Raw genomic sequence first — 18,058 nt, forward strand, 5'->3', positions numbered from 1 at the left:
ATAATTAAACGTAATCACTACTTTTCCGCGAAATAGACACTGAAAACGTGTAGCATCGCTGGAGCCGAAGATGTCAAAAAAGCTGTCAAAAATAACTTTACAAATTCACGCAAATAAACAGCAAAGCTATAAATAACGTGGTCATATCGTAACAAAAAGACAACTGACACTTACGCTCCAAGATGCCATATGGACCACGCTATATCAGCTAAGACGTAGGCATCAGGAGCCACATATATACATAAACCGACGTAGACGTAAGGAACTGTAATATACCCAGTATACTACGTTCTTACTCTTGATAACGGAAAAACTCCTAAGCGAGGTCGTTGTATAGCTTTCATCATTGCGAGTAAATAAATAAATGGTACAGCAAAAAACATTTACTTAAAATCATTACTTAATTATTACCCTGTAACGATGCACCAGAGACCATGGGTCCATTACACAGAACTACTCAATTATCCCTGATCCACCTCCGAAATTTTGTTCATGGAATTCAGACTGATTCAGTATAAGATATATCGCTAATTATGTACACTACTGGTCATTAAAACTGTTACACCAAGAAAAAATTCATACGATAAACGGGTATTCGTTGGACAAATATATTAAACTAGAACTGACATGTGATTACATTTTCAAGCAGTTTGAGTGCATAGATCCTGAAATCAGTACGCAGAACAACCACCTCTGGCCGTAATAACGGCCTTGATACGCCTGAACACTGAGTCAAACAGAGCTTGAATGTCGTGTACAGGTACAGCTGCCCATGCAGCTTCAACACGATACCACAGCTCATCAAGAGTAGTGACTGGCGTGTTGCGACGAGCCAGTTGATCGGCCACCATTGACCAGACGTTTTCAGTTGTTGAGAGATCTGGAGAATGTGCTGGCCAGGGCAGCAGTCGAACATTTTCTGTATCAAGAAAGGCCCGTACAGGACCTGCAACATGCGGTCGTGCATTATCCTGCTGAAATGTAGGGTTTCGCAGGTATCGAATGAAGGGTAGAGCCACGGGTCGTGACACATCTGAAATGTAACGTCCACTGCTCAAAGTACCGTCAATGCGAACAAGAGGTGACCGGGACGTGTAACCAATGGAACCGCGTACCATCACCCCGGGTGACGGGGAATACTATCTTCCAATGTGTGTTTACCGCGATGTCACCAAACACGGATGCGACTACCATGATGCTGTAAACAGAACCTGGATTCATCCGAAAAAATGACGTTTTGCCATTCGTGCACCCACGTTCGTCGTTGAGTACACCATCGCAGGCGCTCCTGTCTGTGGTGCAGCGTCAAGGGTAACCGCAGCCATGGTCTCCGAGCTGATAGTCCATGCTGCTGCAAACGTCGTCGAACTGTTCGTGCAGGTGGTTGTTGTCTTGCAAACGTCCCCATCTGTTGACTCAGGGATCGAGACGTGGGTGCACGATCCGTTACAGCCATGCGGATAAGATGCCTGTCATCTCGACTGCTAGTGATACGAGGCCGTTGGGATCCAGCACGGCGTTCCGTATTACCCTCCTGAACCCACCGATTCGATGTTCTGCTAACAGTCATTGGATCTCGACCAATGTCGCCATACGATAAACCGCAATCGCGATATGCTACAATCCGACCTTTATCAAAGTCGGAAACGTGATGGTACGTACGCATTTCTCCTCCTTACACGAAGCATCACAACAACGTTTCACCAGGCAACGCCAGTCAACTGCTGTTTGTGTATGAGAAATCGGTTGGAAACTTTCTTCATGTCAGCACGTTGTAGGTGTTGCCACCGGCGCCAACCTTGTGTGGATGCTCCGAAAATCTAATCATTTGCATATCACAGCATCTCCTTCCTGTCGGTTAAAGTTCGCTTCTGTAGCACGTCATTTTCGTGGTGTAGCAATTTTAATGGCCAGTAGTGTATTTATGCCGAACTGAGGAGAACAATTGGCCAATTAAAAGTACGGACAATCGCATAACATCAACTTCAGTGTTTACAGCTGAAGCAACATCGCTATGCACCCTCCGCTACACACCGTTTGGTGTTACACCGTGTACAGGTATAGCGGTAGCGGCAGAAAATGTGGCTCTCGGTCTCGCATCTGCACGCATACCTAATACGTTTGCCGGTGGACACAGTGGCAGGACTTTGATGACTACCGTCACGTAGCTGTTCTTAACGTGCAGCTCTGGAACAGTCTTATTGCGCCACCTTCCTTTCAGATTTTCACGTCTCGTCTCGGCTAATAACCTCTCGGTCTTATCCGCTACGTGAGCTGCCCCTGCAATCGACAGCGTAGGCAACACGGAGACCCGCTGAGGGCCGGTGTGTTGCATAATTCAGCGGCGTCTGGCGCAGGCAGCGGGGACTGGGGCTTTCTCGATACTGAACGCGGGGAACTCGTGTCTTCTTCCCGGACGTCAGCAACACAGCACAGTGTGTTCCTCACATTTGCAGGCTTAGAGGTGCGTCAAAGATTGAATTTACTGTCGTTTTCAATTCAGTTCAGCTGCCTACTTGTCCCTCAACAAATTGTGTTGAGTACCCTATTCCCAGTTGCCGAAAGTCCCTAAAAATGCAGTAATACATCGAAGTGTTAACTCTACGAGGTGTTGCGATCGTTGTAGAGACCCAATTAGCCGTCTATCTTGCAGGCGTATTCACAGTTGTGACATTCGTAGTGATTTCATTAACAAACGTTTTCTTTACTTGCACTTCTTCTCACTCCTCTTCAGACTGGTTACGTTCAGACCGCCACGATTTTCTCTCTTGTACCAACCACATCATCTCAGAGCAGTACGTTCACCTCATTTCCTGAATTATTTGTCGTACGTGTTTCAGTCTCTGTCTTTACCTACAGTTTTCATTCTCTATACCATTGAAACTATTCCCTGATGTCTCAACACACTTGCTATTATCCTGTCCATTCTCTCTCTCAAATTTTTAAGGTGGCAGGAGTAAAATACAGGAAGCGAAAGACAATTTCCAATTTGTACAGAAGCCAGATGAGAGTTGTAAGAGTTGAGGGAAGCAGTGGCTGAGAAGGGAGTGAGATAGGGTTGTAGCCTATCCCCGATACTATTAAATCTGTTTATTGACCAAGTGTCGTTGGCCTTCATGGCCTGTTCGGGAGGAGTTAATTGACTAAGAAAACAAAAGAAAAATTTGGAGTAAGAATTAAAGTCCAGGGAGATGAAATAAAAACTTTGAGGTTTGCTTATGACATTGTAATTCTGTAAGATACAGCAAAGGACTTGGAAGAGCAGTTGAATGGAATAGACAGTGTCTTGAAAGAAGGACATAAGATGAACATCAGCAAAAGCAAAACGAGGATGACGGAATGTAGTCGAATTAAATCAGGATAAGCTGAGGGAATTAGATTAGGAAACGAGACAAAGTAGTAGATGAGTTTTCCTATTTGGGAAGCAAAATAACTGATGATGGCCGAAGTAGGGAGAATATGAAATTTAGACTAGCAATGAAAAAGAAAGCGTTTCTGAAGAAGGGAAATTTGTTGACATCTAATATAAATTTATTAAGTGTCAGGAAGTCCTTTCTGAAAGTATCTGTACGGAAATTAAACATGGATGATAAACAGTTTAGACAAGAAGGGAATAGAAGCTTTTGAGATGTAATGCTGTGGAAGAATGCTGAAGATTAGATGGCTAGATAACGCAATTAATATGAGAAGAGGAGAAATTTGTGGTACAGCCTGACTAGAAGAAGGGACACATTCTGAGGCATTAAGGAATCTAATTTGGTACTGGAGGGAGGAGTGGTGGGAGAAGGAGGGTGAAAATCGTAGAGGGAGACCAAGAGGTGAATACAGTAAGGGTATTCAGGATGTGCGTTGCAATAGTTACTCGGATATGAAGAGGCTTGCACAAGATAGAGTAGCATGGAGAACTGCACCCGGCTGGTCCCGGCGGAGGTTCGAGTCCTCCCTTGGGCATGGATGTGTGTGTTTGTCCTTAGGATAATTTAGGTTAAGTAGTGTGTAAGCTTAGGGATTGATGACCTTAGCAGTTAAGTCCCATAAGATTTCACACACACATTTGAACAGAACTGCACCAAACCAGTCTTTGGACTAAAGACGAAGACGACGACGACGACAATAATAATAATAATAATAATAATAATAATAATAATAATGCCGTGCTTTAGGCGTATATTCTTAGAAATTTCTTCCTCAATTTATAGCGTATGTTTGGTGCTAGTCCACTTCTTTTGGCCGAGAATGCCCTCTTTGCTGTTCTAGACTGTTTTTTAGGTCCTTGCTTCATGTTGTGTTATTTTGCTGCCTAGGTAGCAGAATTCCTTCACTACTTCTCCTTGGTGAGCATTAGTCTTGATGTTAAAGCTATCGCTAATATCATCTCTGCTATTTCTCATTGCTTTCGCCTTTCTTCGGTTTACTCTCCATCCATAATGCGTACGCATTAGAATCTTCATTATATTCCGCGGGGCCTGTAATTCTACCTGTATTTCACTGATGACACGAATGTCATCAGCAAACTTTATCATCGATACCCTTCCTTTATGAATTTTAATGCCACTCTTAGACATTTCTTCTATTTTCATAATTGCTTCTTCGACGTAGGGATGAACGAAGAGGCGCAAAACACCGTTTTTAAGTGGGCGGTATGCTCTGAAAATTTCAAAAATCTTTTTTTTTGCTTGGAACGATCTGGGATGTTTACTTTATTGTACTGTTCATCCCAAGTTCGCCAGAAACTCAGTTATCGCGTTACAAGTCGGTTTGTGAAAAAGGGTCTCCGAGAACTATTCACAGCGGAAAAACAACAGTCGACATATAATTTTAAAGACGGCCAAAAGACATTATCGAAATTATGAACTTGCTCCAACTTGAGATCGGGTCAGTGTGTTGTAATTTCTGCACAAAAGCGGACGAAAAGCATATCGAGCGAGCGGAACAGCAATGACAAGAGTTGCCAAAGAGACCCGCAGGGCCGCTATGGCCGCGAAGAAGATTGAGGAGGAACACTCTATGGATCTGGAAGGACTGCGGTATGGGACCGCTGACTAGAGGTATGTTTAACTTAACAGCAAAAAAATCTAACCCAAAGCTCTATACCCGTCTTTCTCGAAGCGGTATTTTTCGAATCGGTGGGAAACGTAACTTGAGAACGTTACATACGATTTTCAATTCGAGGCCGGTCTTCTAAAATGAATTCCCTATCAGCGTCCGTAGTCTTTGGCGATATCTTCAAAAGTCTATTTTTGGTGCACGCTTTTGATGGCAAAGAAAATGACATTTGTTTCAGCACATCATTTTGTTAGAACTCGATATTGTTCAGTTATCCTATGTATACTGAGAGTTAAAATATATTTTCTAACTTGTATAAAATTATTTTGTTACAGGTCCCAGGGGAGTCCTCCGTGATTTCCCACAGATAACCAGTGTTATGGCTGCAAGCTGTGGTTCTACCTGTTGTAGCGGTTACAGGGAGTGTCCGATGGGAATGCAAAAATGGTTTGTTAAAGCAAAGGTGTAGGGAATATATTATCAAATTTAGCATTATTTTTATTTTTATCGAAAAAATTCACTATAATCGCCTATTTGTCGTAGGTCAAAGTGGGCTACCCTCTTATTAAGTTAAAGGCTGTCGTCCCCTGTACGAAAAAGTATTCTCTCAAAATTTTTCCATTCCATTACGGCCTGGTGCTTCAGCGACCAGTTCAGAATTATATATAATTATATGTTATACAGGGTGGTTCATTGATCGTGACTGGGCCAAATATCTCACGAAATAAGCGTCTAACGAGAAAACTACAGCGAACGAAATTTGTCTATCTTTAAGGGGAAAACCAGATGGCGCTGCCATAGGTCAAACGGAATATCAACTGCGTCTTTTTAGATAGGAACCCCCATTTTTTATTACATATTCGTGTAGTACGTAAAGAAATATGAATGTTTTAGTTGGACCACCACTTTTTGCGCTTTATGATAGATGGCGCTTTAATAGTCACAAACATATAGCTCACAATTTTAGACGAACAGTTGGTAACAGGTAGGTTTTTTAAATTAAAATACGAACCGTAAGTACGTTTGAACATTTTATTTCGGTTGTTCTAATGTGATACATATACCTTTCTGAACTTGTCATTTCTGAGAATGCATGCTGTTACACCGTGATTACCTGTAAATACCACATTAATGCAATAAATGCTCAAAATGATGTCCGTCAAGCTCAATGCATTTCGCAATACGTGTAACGACATTCCTCTCAACAGCGAGTGGTTCGCCTTCAGCAATGTTCGCACATGCATTCACAATGCGCTGACGCATGTTGTCAGGCGTTGTCGGTGGATCACGATGGCAAATATCCTTCGACTTTCCCCACAGAAAGAAATCCGGGGACGTCAGATATGCTATTCAATACCGCTTCAACCGCACGCGAGCTATGTGCCGGACATCCAACATGTTGAAAGTACATCGCCATTCTGTCATGCAGTGAAACATCTTGTAGTAACATCGGTAGAACATTACGTAGGAAATCAGCATAGATTGCACCATTTAGATTGCCATCGATAAGATGGGGGCCAATTATCCTTCTTTCCATAATGCCGCACCATACATTAACGCGCCAAGGTCGTTGATGTTCCACTTGTCGTAGCCATCGTGGATTTTCCGTTGCCCAATAGTGCATATTATGTCGGTTTACGGTACAGCTTTTGGTGAATGACGCTTCGTCGCTAAATAGAACGCGTGCAAAAAAACTGTTATCGTCCCGTAATTTCTTTTGTGCCCAGTGGCAGAAGTGTACATGACGTTCAAAGTCGTCGCCATGCAATTCCTGGTGCACAGAAATGTGGTACGGGTGCAATCGATGTTGATGTTGCATTCTCAACACCGACGTTTTTGAGATTCCCCATTCAAAAACCTAAGGACATCACACACAACCATGCCCGAGGCAGGATTCGAACCTGCGACCGTAGCGGTTTCGCGGTTCCAGACTGTAGCGCCTAGAACCGCACGGCCACTCAGGCCGGCATCCCCCATTCTCGCGCAATTTGTGTGCTGCTGATGTGCGGATTAGCCGCGACAGCAGCTAAAACACCTACTTGGGCATCATCATTTGTTGCAGGTCGTGGTTGACGTTTCACATGTGGCTGAACACTTCCTGTTTCCTTAAATAACGTAACTATCCGGCGAACGGTCCGGACACTTGGATGTCGTCGTCCAGGATACAGAGCAGCATACATAGCACACGCCCGTTGGGCATTTTGATCACAATAGCCATACATCAACACGATATCGACTATTTCCGCAATTGGTAAACGGTCCATTTTAACACGGGTAATGTATCACGAAGCAAATACCGTCCGCACTGGCGGAATGTTACGCGATACCACCTACTTATACATTTGTGACTATTACAGCGCCATCTATCACGAAGCGAAAAAAGTGGTCCAACTAAAACATTCATATTTCTTTACGTACTACACGAATATTATTAAAAATTGGGGGTTCCTATTTAAAAAAACACAGTTGATATCCGTTTGACCTATGGCAGCGCCACTTAGCGGGCCAACCATAGCGCCATCTGGCTTCTCCCTTGAAGCTAGACGAGTTTCGTTCTTTGTAGTTTTTTGGTTTGATTCTTATTTCGTGAGATATTTGGCCCGGTCAGTATCAATGGACCACCCTGTATATAATTATATGTAATAAAGACAGCCTAACCAAGACTGTCTTTATTCTGAAAGTACTGTCTCTTTTTTGTGAACGGCTTACCATGCGCGTTTCACTATTACGTGTGCATACATATCCCGCGAGTGAGCGTAGGGTGCCTGGCGGAGGGCACCTTTCAACAGTACTACTCATTTCCTCTCCTGTTGCACTCGCGAGTAGAGCGAGAAAAAACGACTGTCTATATGCCTCCGTATGAGGCCTGACTATCTCTCTTATCTTCCTCATCCTTACGCGAAATGTAGATTGGCGGCAGGAGAGCCAGTCTGCAGTAGGCCTGAGATCGGTTCTCTAAATTTTCTCAGTATCGTTCCGCGAAAAGAACTTTGTTTTGCCCTTTTGAAATCACGAAGCATCTCCGCAATACTCCAGTTTTGGTCGAACCCACTGCTAACAAATCTAGCAGCCCGCCTCTGAATTACTTCGTTGTCTCCCTTTAATAGTATCTGGTGGAGATCCCAAAAACTCGACCTGCAGTCTACAATGAGTCGTACTAGGTCTCCTTTGTAGCGAGCTACACTGGCGTAGAATTCTCTCAATAAACCGAAGTCGACTGTTCACTTTCCCTCCGCATACGTCAGCATGTGCGTAAAACACACACACACACACACACACACACACACACACACACACACACACACACACACACACACACACACACACACACAGAGAGAGAGAGAGAGAGAGAGAGAGAGAGAGAGAGAGAACTCGGACACGTGTCCAGGTAGTGAGTGGAAACCTGCGTGTCTTCGTTAGCGGCCGAGTCTTCCTCGGTCCGCGACCCGTGACTCTGCCCACGGGAAGTAGTGTGGGAGGTAGGGAGGGAGGGAGGAGGGCCCTCGGCCGGCCGTCCCTGGAGCGCCCTCATGTCTGAGCGCGCCGCTATAAATACCGCCGGCGCATTCCTCAGGGACCCGGCGGCGCTGCCCCAGTCATATAGCATACAGCATGTGCTGTGTGCTGCAGGAGTAGACGGCTTCCTACCTGTCCACCTACCTGTGCGCTTCAGTGACGATTCTTCTTTTTGAACTTTCATTTCCTTTGTTTTTGGCCAATTCATATTCGAGAGAGAGAGAGAGAGAGAGAGAGTGGTAAGTTAAAGATTAGGGGGGGGGGGGGGAGGGGGGCGGCAGCATTACTAATCACTTGGGTTAATTTCGTACTAAGCACGGTCGAAGTTCATCGGTAATTAAAAGATGATGAGTGTTAAATACTGACATTTTAACGTCGTTTCTGAATTCTCTGAAACATATCACGACTGATGTTGAAGAAGAAATATCGACATTTAGTGTTGCGAAACGACCAAGCTAATTGTCACAGCTACAGATGGTTTTTCGTCACTCAAACGAATCTTTTTTCTAATGTGCGTGTGTGTGTGTGTGTGTGTGTGTGTGTGTGTGTGTGTGTGTGTGTGTTTGTGTGTGTGTGTGTGTGTGTGTGTGTGTGTACACATTTGGTACACATATGACCTTCTTTGTATATCTGGCATCTTACCAGACATTTGTACAGTCAGCTGCAGACATTTTCTTGAATCAGTGTAAAATGGTGTGAGAAACTTAAGGATGGAAGTAACTGCCACTGAGCAATCGTATTTGGAAGCAACACAACATGTGAAACTTGGACCATACATAGAAACAACTGCTACAATATAGTACAAAAAGCAACAGAGAAACAGACAATGTGGCAAACAGAAATGATGCTTTCATTTAAAGACAATAATTACACTGAAGTCATCACGATCTATGCTTGTTGCTTGGACGTTACCAAAGGCAGGATACGTTCATAATTGCATGCGTGATCACAACAGATGGGAAAGCATGCTGTGCAACATGCTCAACCTTTCCCACTATATAAAAAAAGTGACATTTTTTCCTTCATCGACTGCTGTAGTATATCGAGAAGTTGTAACAATGGAAAATTGTACTGAAATGCAGGAGGATCTGCAGCGAATTGACGCATGGTGCAGGGAATGGCAATTGAATCTCAATGTAGACAAGTGTAATGTGCTGCGAATACATAGAAAGAAAGAACCCTTATCATTTAGCTACAATATAGCAAGTCAGCAACTGGAAGCAGTTAATTCCATAAATTATCTGGGAGTACGCATTAGGAGTGATTTAAAATGGAATGACCATATAAAATTAATCGTCGGTAAAGCAGATGCCAGACAGATTCCTGGGAAGAATCCTAAGGAAATGCAATCCGAAAACAAGGGAAGTAGGTTACAGTACACTTGTTCGCCCACTGCTTGAATACTGCTCAGCAGTGTGGGATCCGTGCCAGGTAGGGTTCATAGAAGAGATAGAGAAGATCCAACGGAGAGCAGCGCGCTTCGTTGCAGGATCATTTAGTAATCGCGAAAGCGTTACGGAGATGATAGATAAACTCCAGTAGATGACTCTGCAGGAGAGACGCTCAGTAGCTCGGTACGGGCTTTTGTTGAAGTTTCGAGAACGTACCTTCACCGAGAAGTCGAGCAGTATATTGCACCCTCCTACGTATATCTCGCGAAGAGACCGTGAGGATAAAATCAGAGAGATTAGAGCCCACACAGAACCATACCGACAATCCTTCTTTCCACGAACAATAAGAGACTGGAATAGAAGGGAGAACCGATAAAAGTACTCAAGGTACCCTCCACCACACACTTGCGGAGTATGGATGTAGATGTAGATACGTTACGTAAACACCAGAGCAAGACATTTGCGACTAGACAAAAGTGGGACGACAAACTGCCTATTGGCTTCTGTCGCGAGTTCTTCGGTCGACGTTCATCTAATGATTTTACTGACGTTTCGCCAGCACAAGGGGCTGGCATTGTCAAAGCTTCACCCTCCCTTGCCGGTGTTGAACTTTGACTAGCGTGAAGCTTTGACAATGCCAGCCACTCGTGCTGGCGAAACGCCAGTAAAATCATCAGATTAACGTCGGCCGAAGAACCCGATACAGAAGCCAATAGGCACTTTGTCAACAAGTGGCCACGAAAGCCTTAACAATTTTGTAAAAAATGGCTCTGAGCACTATGGGACGTAACATCTTAGGTCATCATTCCCCTAGAACTTAGAACTACTCAAACGTAACTAACCTAAGGACATCACACACATCCATGCCCGAGGCAGGATTCGAACCTGCGACCGTAGCGGTCTCGCGATTCCAGACTGTAGCTCCTAGAACCGCTCGGCCACCCGGACTGGCAATTTTGTAAAAGGGGGACGGATTAGGATGTCGAGCGGAGCAATAGTTTTGAACAAACAAAGGCAGCTATATTGGCTGTTACTGTCGTTACGCGTGGACCAATGCCTGTCATTCTTCATTAGTTCAGAGGTTACGCGGTATTAAGATGTTTGTTCATATTCTGTTTATTATGTGTTCTTTTTAACTGCTAGAATGGCACTTCCAGTTAAGTAAATATATTTTCAGTTTATTAGGCGAAAGTTTACATTTAATCCACTTAACCTTTTCCGACCCGAATTTTTTTTTCTGGGCGAAGGGAAATTTTTATCGGTAGCAACTCTTGTAAATTTGAATAGAACATTAGTACCCACGCAGATGAGCATGCTGTACCTTCGAACAGTTTTCTGTATTGGTATAAACCTTCCATTTGCAGAACCGAGCGAGGTGGCGCAGTGGTTAGCACACTGGACTCGCATTCGGGAGGACGACGGTTCAATCCCGCGTCCGGCCATCCTGATTTAGGTTTTCCGTGATTTCCCTAAATCGCTCCGGGCAAATGCTGGGATGGTTCCTTTGAAAGGGCACGGCCGACTTCGTTCCCCGTCCTTCCCTAATCCGATGACCTCGCTGTTTGGTCTCTTCCCCCAAACAATCCAATCCAATCCATTTTTGTAATTCCAGAAAAAGACTGCCGCACACATAAAATGAATGCTATCGTTTGAAGATGGAATAAGAAAATATATTAAATTTCTATTACGGGGCTGGCTATAGGAGGAAGTCTGATATGTGTTCCAAGGCAAAACGCTCTCACCTACTTGTACAGAGCAAACCAGCACATCCACAGTTAAGACGTATGTGTTGTGTCACCTTGAAATGCGTCTCCTTTTCGCTACGTTTCATTTAGACATTAACATGTCACCCGTCCGTCATATCCAAACACATGAACACACATGTATCGATGCTGCATGGCAGTTCTTTATACGAGCAGACAGCCGGCCGGGCAAGTGTCACAGGTGGGTCTTTGGCTATGGCGACCCACCAGACGCTTTGCCGCCAAACTTTGTTTTTAGTGAAGCTGAACTTTGGCTATTCCGCTCCACCACTTCCGGTTCCAAGGGCGACTGAGAGAGAGGAGAGGGAAGAGTAACCTTGTTAAGTAGGCTGTTTTACGTGTTTGTATGTTGGCAGCGCTGTGTAACGCTCTGCATTAATAACTCTGACAGAGCTGTGTGCAGTCTGTAAGAGAGACTGTGGCTGGTCGGACTCGCAGTTGGAGGTGAACAGCCAGCAGTGATGGAAGTTGGGAGTGAGTAGTCAGAAGTGATGGAGGTTAGAGGTTAATAATTAGCGGTGTGGGAGGTTTGCAGTATTAGCGCGAGCGGACGGTCTGAATGTGTATCCGTCACGGAGATTTATTACTGAGGATTATATAATTTTTTTGAACTGGTTGTCACATCATTAAGGTAACATCTGCTAAATACGTTGTTTGCTCTGCAACAAAATCTTTCCTTTGCTAACCACATAGCTATTGGAAATGGAAATGTCGTGTGGCTACGGCCTCCCGTCGGGTAGACCGTTCGCCTGGTGCAGGTCTTTCGATTTGACGCCACTTCGGCGACTTGCGTGTCGATGGGGATGAAATGATGATGATTAGGACAACACAACACCCAGTCCCTGAGCGGAGAAAATTTCCGACCCAGCCGGGAATCGAACGCGGGCCCTTGGGATTGACAGTCTATCACACCGACGACTCAGCTACCGGGCGGACACATAGCTATTAATAGCTAGAGCCTACAGAAGTTAGAATCTTTTATTTAGCTGGCTTTATTGGTGTTTGCTGCATTGCTGTAGTTTGTGTAATGAAGATTTTCTGTGAGGTGACTTATGATAATGGATTATTGTTAGGATTTCTTCTTATTCAGGGCCGTTCTTTTGTATTAATTATTTGAAGCCCGGTTATCATTTTTGAGCAGTCAGTCTGTGTTGCGCTAGGATATTGTGGGTCGGTGTTGAGATGATAAGAAAAAGTAAAGAGAAAGTAGGCTCTGTACTTTCAGTTTCACTCAGCAGTTTTTAGAAGGTTCACTTCCATTCAATTTCACACAGCGGCTTAAGTAGAACAATCTTTATTAAGAAGTTTCAACTTCTTTAAAAGAAAATCTCAGTACCTTCTGAGGATGTCTTGCCAGGTATATGGCGAAGACTGCAACTGTCGACAATAAACGTGGGAGCAGGCGCCCCCTATAATGACTCGAAAAGCGGAAGCAGCAATCCGCTCTGCCCGAGTGTAATCAACTGAGAACAGAAGGGGAGGTAGATCTCCTACACCCTGGTCGGCATTCTACCTAGGAGAAGGTACTCTGATTTAAAAACCCGGTTGTCCAAGGTCGGGGTCGTGCGGCGGGCTGGTTATCTATCCATATAAAAAATATCCATAGCTCCTAAGTCTCTAAGGAATGAGCCAGATATTTCTCGAAATCGACGACTAGGCCGTGGATAAAGAAGAAAGTGTTGAAGATGTATTATGTGGAGCTACGTGGAATTTAAAAGCAGTGTTTGATACAAAGGATTGCAACTTGTAGGAAATTTGATACAAACAAATATAAGCCCTGCTATACCAACAGAAATGAAAGAGAGACTGAGAGGAATAAAAGATGTAAATAATTGCAGATTAATTTGCGGTTGAGTCGAACAAACGAAACGGGCAACAAGTGGAGTGGGCATCCTTAGAGATGAAAAATGGAAGGCAAATTTCTATGGCTACGCAAATAATGTTTCTCTTTATTCTTGTGGTTGAGTACATGATGACGTTGTTCCACTTTTTGCAAGATTTTTCCTATGCGATCGGTAACGTCCTTCATGAAACGCAGGAAAACATACAGGATCATCTGACACTGGCCAGGGTTGCTCGGCTCGAAAAAGCATAAATTTATAGGATTTAATATAGTTTTGGAAAGATGTACGTGGGCACTAAGAAGAGAAGGCTCGAAACACGACTAGAAGAGTACAAGGGCAATTTTAGGAGGGGGGGGGAGGGAGGGAGACTGACATACCAGCTGTTGCGGAAGACGCTTTGCAGCCGGGAGAGCACGACATTCATTTCGATAGGACTCAAGTACCGGCAGCCACAAAGCAGACACCATGAAACGCTACACAGAAGCCACAGAGACTGTTAAAACACTCCATGTATTTCGATAGGAAGGAGGGGGGCGTCAAACTGAATGACATCTGGATTCTTATGATCGTAATTATCTGAACACCATTAAACAAAAATAAATATTTGCAGTTCAGAGACTGTGTTGGTTTTCACATATTGTTAAACGTTGGATCGTAGTTATCTTCAACGTGACCATCTCATCCCTTATCATTAATACAAGTCATGTATATACTATCAATGTATACAATTAACGTACATGTGCACTCACTAGTTACAGGATATGTCTACTCGACACGATTACCATACTGTGCGACTGACAATGTGATTGTTTCGTTTATGCTTAAACTGATTTATAATGCTCTTTTTTTTAAAATTTCGTATATTTTGTACGACGAGATGCCCTATATTTTGCAGGTATGTTGGTGGTAATTGTCGACCGAAATTAAAGATCTGATTTATAAATATTATTGTTAGCCTTAACTGGCATAAAAATATATAAAGTACTAAAATTTCTTTGCTGAGTAGGCGATCTGAAATCATCTGTTTATCCAGCCACAATTTCGAACGCCTTAGCTCTTTTTCTAATGTATTAGGTTGCTGTGTAAGTTTGTAGTAGCTTTTTCTTTCCACGTTGATATTCCCGTCGCTATGGGTTTATTTATTGATAGTCATTCTTTTATTTGTAGTTCACTGTTCCTGTTTAAGTTTACATTTCGTCACTTTGTATTTTCAAAATAGAGTGTGGAGCTGTAGGCGCTAGAAAATGTACCAAGGGGAGGAATCTGAGACTTATTCTTCTGTTTGAGTTCAGTAGAAGGGATGACACCAGCGGAGGCAGCAATAAACATTTGCGTGGTGTATGGTGACACAGAGTCATTGGATAGAGCACATCAAGAAATAGGCTCGTTTTGACATTAGTGACTCTCCACGTTCAGGAAGACTTTTGGCGTTTTACGAAGATTATTGAAACGCATTAATCCGAACGATCCACGCCGGTGTTCTAGAGACTGGCAAATGCAAGGGGAAGGTCGAAAAGTCGGGTGTATGGGTCCCGAATACTCTGAGCCAAAATCACAGAAATCAATGGGTGGCCGTATGAGCATCTCTGCTGCTCATCATCAATTGGCTCGTGAACAACACCGACCATTCCTGTCCCATATCGTTACTGGTGAAGAGAAATTGTGTCTTTATGATAACATAAGGAAAAGGAAAAGGAGAGGAGAGGAAAAGGAAAATGAGAGGAAAAGGAAAAGGAGAGGGAGAGGAAAAGGAAAAGGAGAGGGAGAGGAAAAGGAAAAGGAGAGGGAGAGGAAAAGGAAAAGGAGAGGGAGAGGAAAAGGAAAAGGAGAGGGAGAGGAAAAGGAAAAGGAGAGGGAGAGGAAAAGGAAAAGGAGAGGGAGAGGAAAAGGAAAAGGAGAGGGAGAGGAAAAGGAAAAGGAGAGGGAGAGGAAAAGGAAAAGGAGAGGGAGAGGAAAAGGAAAAGGAGAGGGAGAGGAAAAGGAAAAGGAGAGGGAGAGGAAAAGGAAAAGGAGAGGGAGAGGAAAAGGAAAAGGAGAGGGAGAGGAAAAGGAAAAGGAGAGGGAGAGGAAAAGGAAAAGGAGAGGGAGAGGAAAAGGAAAAGGAGAGGAAAAGGAAAAGAGGAGGAAAAGGAAAAGAGGAGGAAAAGGAAAAGAGGAGGAAAAGGAAAAGAGGAGGAAAAGGAAAAGAGGAGGAAAAGGAAAAGGGAGAGGAAAAGGAAAAGGGAGAGGAAAAGGAAAAGGGAGAGGAAAAGGAAAAGGGAGAGGAAAAGGAAAAGGGAGAGGAAAAGGAAAAGGGAGAGGAATTGGAAAAGGGAGAGGAATTGGAAAAGGGAGAGGAATTGGAAAAGGAAGAGGAATTGGAAAAGAAGAGGAATTGGAAAAGAAGAGGAATTGGAAAAGAAGAGGAATTGGAAAAGAAGAGGAAAAGGAAAAGAAGAGGAAAAGGAAAAGAAGAGGAAAAGGAAAAGAAGAGGAAAAGGAAAAGAAGAGGAAAAGGAAAAGAAGAGGAAAAGGAAAAGAAGAGGAAAAGGAAAAGAAGAGGAAAAGGAAAAGAGGAGGAAAAGGAAAAGAGGAGGAAAAGGAAAAGGGAGAGGAAAAGGAAAAGGGAGAGGAAAAGGAAAAGGGAGAGGAAAAGGAAAAGGGAGAGGAAAAGGAAAAGGAAGAGGAATTGGAAAAGGAAGAGGAATTGGAAAAGGAAGAGGAATTGGAAAAGGAAGAGGAATTGGAAAAGGAAGAGGAATTGGAAAAGGAAGAGGAATTGGAAAAGGAAGAGGAATTGGAAAAGGAAGAGGAAAAGGAAAAGAAGAGGAAAAGGAAAAGAAGAGGAAAAGGAAAAGAAGAGGAAAAGGAAAAGAAGAGGAAAAGGAAAAGAAGAGGAAGAGGAAGAGGAAGAGGAAGAGGAAGAGGAAGAGGAAGAGGAAGAGGAAGAGGAAGAGGAAGAGGAAGAGGAAAAGGAAAAGGAAAAGAAGAGGAAAAGGAAAAGAAGAGGAAAAGGAAAAGAAGAGGAAAAGGAAAAGAAGAGGAAAAGGAAAAGAAGAGGAAAAGGAAAAGAAGAGGAAAAGGAAAAGAAGAGGAAAAGGAAAAGAAGAGGAAAAGGAAAAGAAGAGGAAAAGGAAAAGAAGAGGAAAAGGAAAAGAAGAGGAAAAGGAAAAGAAGAGGAAAAGGAAAAGAAGAGGAAAAGGAAAAGAAGAGGAAAAGGAAAAGAAGAGGAAAAGGAAAAGAAGAGGAAAGGAGAGGAACAGTTGAGCGCAGACAAAGCAGCGACTTTCGGTGCAAACGCCTGCACACATCCACAAAATATGTATAATGTTGTGCACCTGGTGGGACAGTGACGGTGTGGTGTGGTGTGGTGTGCTATCATCTGCTTCCCCGAGGTGTAACCATCACCGCTGGTATTTAATGTCAAGAAACGAGACATCTTTGAGACGCAGTCCACGAACAACGATCTAGAAGAGTGCGTGAAGTGGTGGTACTCCACGATAACGCCCGAGCGGATTCTGCTAGACAGACAAAAACCGCTCGACAAGGTTTGGGCTGGGATGTCGTCGCGCATCGGCCTTACTCTCCTGAACTTGCACCCCCACATTTTCAAATTTTCTGGTCTCTAACAACTTTCAACGAACTTCCTTTCCGGATGGAAATGCGCTCCGAACACGGCTCGAAGACTTCTCTGCTCCTCAAAACCACGATTTCTACAGAGAAGTTAGAGCAGCTCTGGCAGACTGTTGGAAATAGTGGAGCAGAATATTGTATTATTAATGAATCAAGAGTCATGTGAATCGTGTTTGTTTAACTTTTGGAAAACCACTACGAAGTTATGCCGACTCGACATGATCAGCCCACTGTTAGTAATGACAACGTGATTCGTTCACGTTTAAAATGATTTCTGATGCCTTGTTTTTCGTAATTTGGTATATTTTGTATGACAAGATGCCTCTGTGTTTTGTAGCTATGGTGATGTTATTACGGACGAAATTCATAACCTGATTCATTAATGTTTTTGTCATCTGTAACTGGAGTAAAAAACAGATTAACTACCAAAATTTCCTCTCTGACATTTCATTGTCTAGTCACTAACTGTAACATCTTGCCGCTTTTTCTAATGTAGTAATTTAAAGCAGACAATTCTGAACTCCGCCACTACAAACGTCAAATATATTCAAGTTGCGGAAATGATCAACCATCAGCTGTACAAGGGAACGACGACAGCAAAAAATTGCGCCCGGATTTCCCGCTTTTCGCCAACGTTTGCCCGAACTGTTTGGCTATCCGTGCGCGACTCACGAGCAGACCCGAACTACCATGTATCATTGTTCCTTGGTCACCACCTGTACTAGTACATCCATTATTTACACTACTGGCCACTAAAATTACTACACCACGAAGATGATGTGCTACAGACGCGAAATTTAAGATGCTGCGATATGCAAATGATTAGCTTTTCAGAGGATTCACACAAGGTTAGCGCCGGTGACGACACCTACAACGTGCTCACATG

Source organism: Schistocerca americana, chromosome 10 (genome assembly GCF_021461395.2).
Source record: "Schistocerca americana isolate TAMUIC-IGC-003095 chromosome 10, iqSchAmer2.1, whole genome shotgun sequence".
Taxonomy (NCBI): domain Eukaryota; kingdom Metazoa; phylum Arthropoda; class Insecta; order Orthoptera; family Acrididae; genus Schistocerca; species Schistocerca americana.